This window comes from Moschus berezovskii, chromosome 3, assembly GCF_049115385.1.
Source record: "Moschus berezovskii isolate FMDL1 chromosome 3, NW_MosBer_1.0, whole genome shotgun sequence".
In the NCBI taxonomy this organism is placed as follows: Eukaryota; Metazoa; Chordata; class Mammalia; order Artiodactyla; family Moschidae; genus Moschus; species Moschus berezovskii.
Window position 1 is genome coordinate 129,464,141 of NC_142462.1, and position 5,927 is coordinate 129,470,067.

Below are 5,927 nucleotides of genomic sequence, written 5' to 3' on the forward strand. Positions count from 1 at the left end.
GAGACCTAGTCATACCCCATCTGGCAACTGGAACTCCAGGGCAGGAGCAGACAGCGAAGAGGGATTGCCCTAGCCTCTGCCAAGGCCAACTCTGCCTTGAGGAAGATCCTCTCTTCATCCTGCCTGGGCTGTTCCAAATGTCCTACTCCAAGGAATTAATCTGGGAAACCAGGAAAGTAGCAAGTGGCGTGTTGCAAGAACTCAGACAGTGTGTGATAACTCGCTGGCATGCACTCTGTGGTTCTGTAGACTTAGGGTAATCTTGGTTCCCATTTTGGTGGTTGTTCATTCAGGAAATCTCATCTGGTGTGTGCTTCTGAATTGCTTTGAAGTGATCTAAATGTGTTTGAAATAACTTTACTTTGTTTGTGTAGATATTGTATGGCATATTTTAACAGTTGTTTAGAGTCAGGCCCAAGTGAGGACCAGAGACAGGGTTGACTGAGGATCAGAGTCACGTCAAAGTGAGGCCGAGTCAGGGCCGCAGTGGGGCCCAAATCTGGATGTAGAGTAAACTACGTCAGGATATAGTGAGACCAGTGTCAGCACAAAGTGAGCAGCAGTGCCAGGAATTGCATGGAAAAGTGTCAGGACATAGAACCAGGATCGAAGTAAGGGCGTGGCGAGGACCAGAGTCAGGCGGTAGTGAAGTCCAGAGACGCCCCACAGTGAGGCCCGACGTCAGGGAGTAGTGAGCACGGGTCAGGATGGAATGAGGGGCAGCGGCGGGCCGATGAGGGGACCCGGGGACCTGATCTGACCAATGAGAAGACCTGGGCAGGGAACCACGGAGAGAACCTGGTGGGGGGGTGGCGGTCCGCGGAGAGGACCCTGAGCGGAGCGGTTAAGCGGACCTGGAGTGGGGAGTCACAAGTGGACGAGTGGCAGCGCACGGGGTCTGTGGAGAGGACCTGAAGGGGGTCGTCTCAGGGCACAGAGAGAGGAAAGAAGTCAGGACCGGCCACAGGCAGCGTCAGGCCTAGAGAGGAAAGATCACAGGGAGCAGTGAGAGGCGGTGTCAGGTCCTAGAGAGGAAAGACATCAGGGAACCGTGTTAGGGTTTTAGGGTTAGGGGTTAGGGTTATGGATAGGGTTAGATGGGTTAGGGTTATGGTTAGCGTTAGATGAGTTAGGGTTAGGGTTCCCTACATGGCACCCACCCCCTTCAGACGCACTCCCGCAGCCTCCTCACCCATGGGCAGAACTACGCTGACCTAGGAATTTGTTTGCAAGTCTCGCAGAGTGCAGGCCAACACCCCGCCCTGACTCGGGTAATCCTTGAAGCAGGCCTTGCCGGTCTGGTGCCTGAGGACGACACACTAGGACGATAGCGGCCCCAGCTGCCTGGGTGCTGAGAGTCACCCCTGGCTGGGAGGGCTGGCTGGGAGGATATTTTGCAGTTTCAATGGCCCCTAGGGCCCCGTGCCCAGGCAGGGCTCCCACACTCCCAGGGAACGTCAAGGCAACCTCCGAACGGCTGATCCATTATGTCTACTCTGCAGGAGAGAGCTCGCGAGCCTAGGCCTGTCTGCACAGTGCTTGGCTCCTGTGGGCAGAACACCCTGAGCGCCCACCTGGAGCCTGGGCCTAGGGGCCCCAACTGGCATTTTTCACCTGGGGAGCCCTAACGCGGGGCGGCCCAGCAACTGCTTGCAAAGGTTTCCGGTGGCTGTTTGCTTCCTTCTGCCAGAGCTAGCTTTGCTCCCTGCTCTGGCATTGGGCATGCCAGGGTCCAGCCCACCACCCCTCACCAGGGTCCCATGGGAGGTGCAAGGTGCCCTCGGCCAGGTGACTCCGGCATGGCATCCAGTTCCCTCAGACACACTCCCGCAGCCTCCTCACCCATGGTCAGGACCTCACTGACCTAGGAATGTGTTTGGAAGGCTCGCAGAGTGCGGGCCGACTCCTGACACTGACTTGGGAATTGAGGCCACGGGGCCAGGCCTGGAGGTCTGGCGTCTGAGGAGCTAAACACTGGCTGCGCTCTCAGTTCAGTTCAGTTCAGTCGCTCAGTCGTGTCTGACTCTTTGCGACCCATAAATCACAGCATGCCAGGCCTCCCTGTCCATCACCAACTACCGGAGTTCACACAAACTCATGTCCATCGAGTCGGTGATGCCATCCAGCCATCTCATTCTCTGTCGTCCCCTTCTTCTCCAGCCCCCAATCCCTCCCACCCTCAAAGTCTTTTCCAGTGAGTCAACTCTTCGCATGAGGTGGCCAAACTATTGGAGTTTCAGTTTCAGCATCAGTCCTTCCAATGAACACCAAGGACTGATCTCCTTTAGAATGGACTGGTTGGATCTCCTTGCAGTCCAAGGGACTCTCAGGAGTTTTCTCCAGTACCATACTTCAAAAGCATCAATTCTTCAGCAGTTAGCTTTCTTTATAGTCCAACTCTCACATCCATACATGACCACTGGAAAAACCTTAGCCTTGACTAGATGGACCTTTGTTGGCAAAGTAATGTCTCTGCTTTTTAATATGCTATCTAGATTGGTCATAACTTTCCTTCCAAGGAGTAAGCGTCTTTTCATTTCATGGCTGCAATCAGCATCTGCAGTGATTTTGGAGCCCCCAAAATAAAGTATGACACTGTTTCCACTGTTTCCCCATCTATTTCCCATGAAGTGATGGGACAAGATGCCATGATCTTAGTTTTCTGAATGTTGAGCTTTAAGCCAACTTTTTCACTCTTCTCTTTCACTTTCCTCAAAAGGCTTTTTAGTTCCTCTTCACTTTCTGCCATAAGGGTGGTGTCATCTGCATATCTGAGGTTATTGATATTTCTCCCAGCAATCTTGATTTCAGCTAGCACTTTTACCAGCCAGCATTCCTCATGATGTACACTGCATATGAGGTAAATAAGCAGGGTGAAAATATACAGCCTTGACATACTCTTTTTCCTATTTGGAACCAGTCTGTTGTTCCATGTCCAGTTCTAACTGTTGCTTCTTTACCTGCATACAGGTTTCTCAAGAGGCAAGTCAAGTGGTCAGATATTCCCATCTCTTTCAGAATTTTCCACAGTTTATTGTGCTCCACACAGTCAAAGGCTTTGGCATAGTCAATAAAGCAGAAATAGATGTTTTTCTGGAACTCTCTTGCTTTCTCCATGATCCAGCGGATGTTGACAATTTGATCTCTGGTTCCCCTGCTTTTTCTAAAACCAGCTTGAACATCTGGAAGTTCACAGTTCACATATTGCTGAATCCTGGCTTGGAGAATTTTGAGCATGAGGTGTGAGATGAGTGCAATTGTGCGGTAGTTTGAGCAACCTTTGGCATTGCCTTTCTTTGGAATTGGAATGAAAACTGACCTTTTCCAGTCCTGTGGACACTGCTGAGTTTTCCAAATTTGCTGGCATATTGTGTCCAGCACTTTCACAGCATCATCTTTCAGGATTTGAAATAGCTCAACTGGAATTCCGTCACCTCCACTAGCTTTGTTGGTAGTAATGCTTTCTAAGGCCCACTTGACTTCACATTCCAGGATGTCTGGCTCTAGGTCAGTGATCACACCATCGTGATTATCTTGGTCCTGAAGATGTTTTCTGTACAGTTCTTCTGTGTATTCTTGCCACCTCTTCTTAGTATCTTCTGCTTCTGTTAGGTCCGTAGCATTTCTGTCCTTTATCGAGCCCATCTTTGCATGAAATATTCCCTTGGTGTCTCTAATTTTCTTGAAGAGATCTATAATCTTGCATTCTATTGTTTTCCTCTATTTCTTTGCATTGATTCCTGAGGAAGGCTTTCTTATCTCTCCTTGCTCTTCTTTGGAACTCTGCATTCAGATGCTTATATCTTTCCTTTTCTCCTTTGCTTTTTGCTTCTCTTCTTTTCACAGCTATTTGTAAGGCCTCCCCAGACAACCATTTTGCTTTTTTGCATTTCTTTTCCATGGGGATCGTCTTGATCCCTGTCTCTTGTACAATGTCACGAACCTTCATCCAGAGTTCATCAGGCACTCTATCTATCAGATCTAGTCCCTTAAATCTATTTCTCACTTCCACTGTATAATCATAATGGATTTGATTGAGGTCATATCTGAACGGTCTAGTGGTTTTCGCTACTTTCTTCAATTTAAGTCTGAATTCGGCAATAAGGAGTTCATGATCTTAACCACAGTCAGCTCCCAGTCTTTTTTTTGCTAACTGTATAGAGCCTCTCCATCTTTGGTTGCACAGAATATAATCAATTTGATTTCAGTGTTGACCACCTGGTGATGTCCATGTGTAGAGTCTTCTCTTGTGTTGTTGAAAGAGGGTGTTTGCTATGACCAGTGCGTTCTCTTGGCAAAACTGTATTAGCCTTTGCCCTACATCATTCCGTGCTCCAAGGTCAAATTTGCCTGTTACTCCATGTGTTTCTTGACTTCCTACTTTTGCATTCCAGTCCCCTATAATGAAAAGGACATCTTTTTTTTTGGAGTTAGTTCTAAAAGGTCTTGTAGGTCTTCATAGAACCGTTCAACTTTGGCTTCTTCAGTATTACTGGTTGTGGCATAGGCTTAGATTACTATAATAGTGAATGGTTTGTCTTGGAAACGAACAGAGATCATTCTGTCATTTTTGAGATTGCATCCAAGTACTGCATTTCGGATTTTTTTGTTGACCATGATGGCTACTCCATCTCTTCTAAGGGATTCCTGCCCACAGTAGTAGATATAATGGTCATCTGAGTTAAATTCACCCATTCCAGTCCATTTTAGTTCACTGATTCCTAGAATGTCGACGTTCACTCTTGCCATCTCCTGTTTGACCACTTCCAATTTGGCTTGATTCATGGACCTAACATTCCAGGTTCCTATGCAATATTGCTCTTTACAGCATTGGACCTTGCTTCTATCCCCAGTCACATCCACAACTGGGCATTATTTTTGCTTTGGCTCCATCCCATCATTCTTTATGGATTTATTTCTCCACTGAACTCCAGTAGCATATTGGGAACCCACCAACCTGGGGAGTTCCTCATTCAGTACCCTATCATTTTGCCTTTTCATATGTTCATGGGGTTAAGGTCAGGGTCAGGGCGCCCCTGCATGCCCCAACATCCCCATCCCTCGCTCCATCCACCGCCCATGCCCCGTCCGTCCTGGGGCCGCCGGCTCCTGCTCCCGTCCTGCCCCGCCTTGGCGTCTCCCTCTCCGCCTGCCGCCCCGGGGTGGGCAGTAGGGTTGCTGTGTGTGCGTAGGGAAGGGGGCCTGGGACGGTAGGCCATGGGTCTCTCCACCCCCTTCTCAGGACCCCTCCTCGCGGACACCCTCACCCCGTGCGCGCGTGCCCTCTGAGACGCGACCTCAGATTAGACGTGGTGACCCGCTGAATTTAAGCATATTAGTCAGCAGAGGAAAAGAAACTAACCAGGTTTCCCTCAGTAACTGTGAGTGAACAGGAAGAGCCCAGCGCTGAATCCCCGCCCCGCGGTGGGGCGCAGGACATGTAGCCTATGGAAGACCCAGTCCCTGGCACCGCTCGTGGGGGGCCCAAGTCCTTCTGATTGAGACCCAGTCCGTGGATGGTGTGAGGCCTTAGCGGTCCCTGGCACGCCGGGCCCAGGTCTTCCCGGAGTTGGGTTGCTTGGGAATGCAGCCCAAAGCGGGTGGTAAACTCCATCTAAGGCTAAATACCAGCAAGAGACCCATAGTCAATAAGTACTATAAGGGAAAGTTGAACTTTGAAGAGAGAGTTCAGGAGGGTGTGAAACCGTTAAGAGGTAAATGGGTGGGGTCCACGCAGTCCGCCTGGAAGATTCAACCCAGGGGCGGGCCCGGCCAAGCTGGCGGCCCGGCGGATCTTTCTGGCTCCCCGTTCCTCCCGACCCCTCTGCCCCTCACCGCTCTCCCCTCCATCTCTGGGGGGAGGCAGGCGCCGGCGGTGGGGGGGGGGGGTTGTGAGCAGCTCAAGGACGGCTGGAAAGGCCAGCCAT

The 5,927-nt window shown here is 50.3% G+C and overlaps 1 pseudogene; it reads left to right on the top strand.

Moving 5' to 3' along the window:
• The first annotated feature begins 5,316 nt into the window (after positions 1 to 5,316).
• Positions 5,317 to 5,927, top strand: part of LOC148778433 (28S ribosomal RNA) — a 2,479-nt pseudogene continuing 1,868 nt past the window's right edge.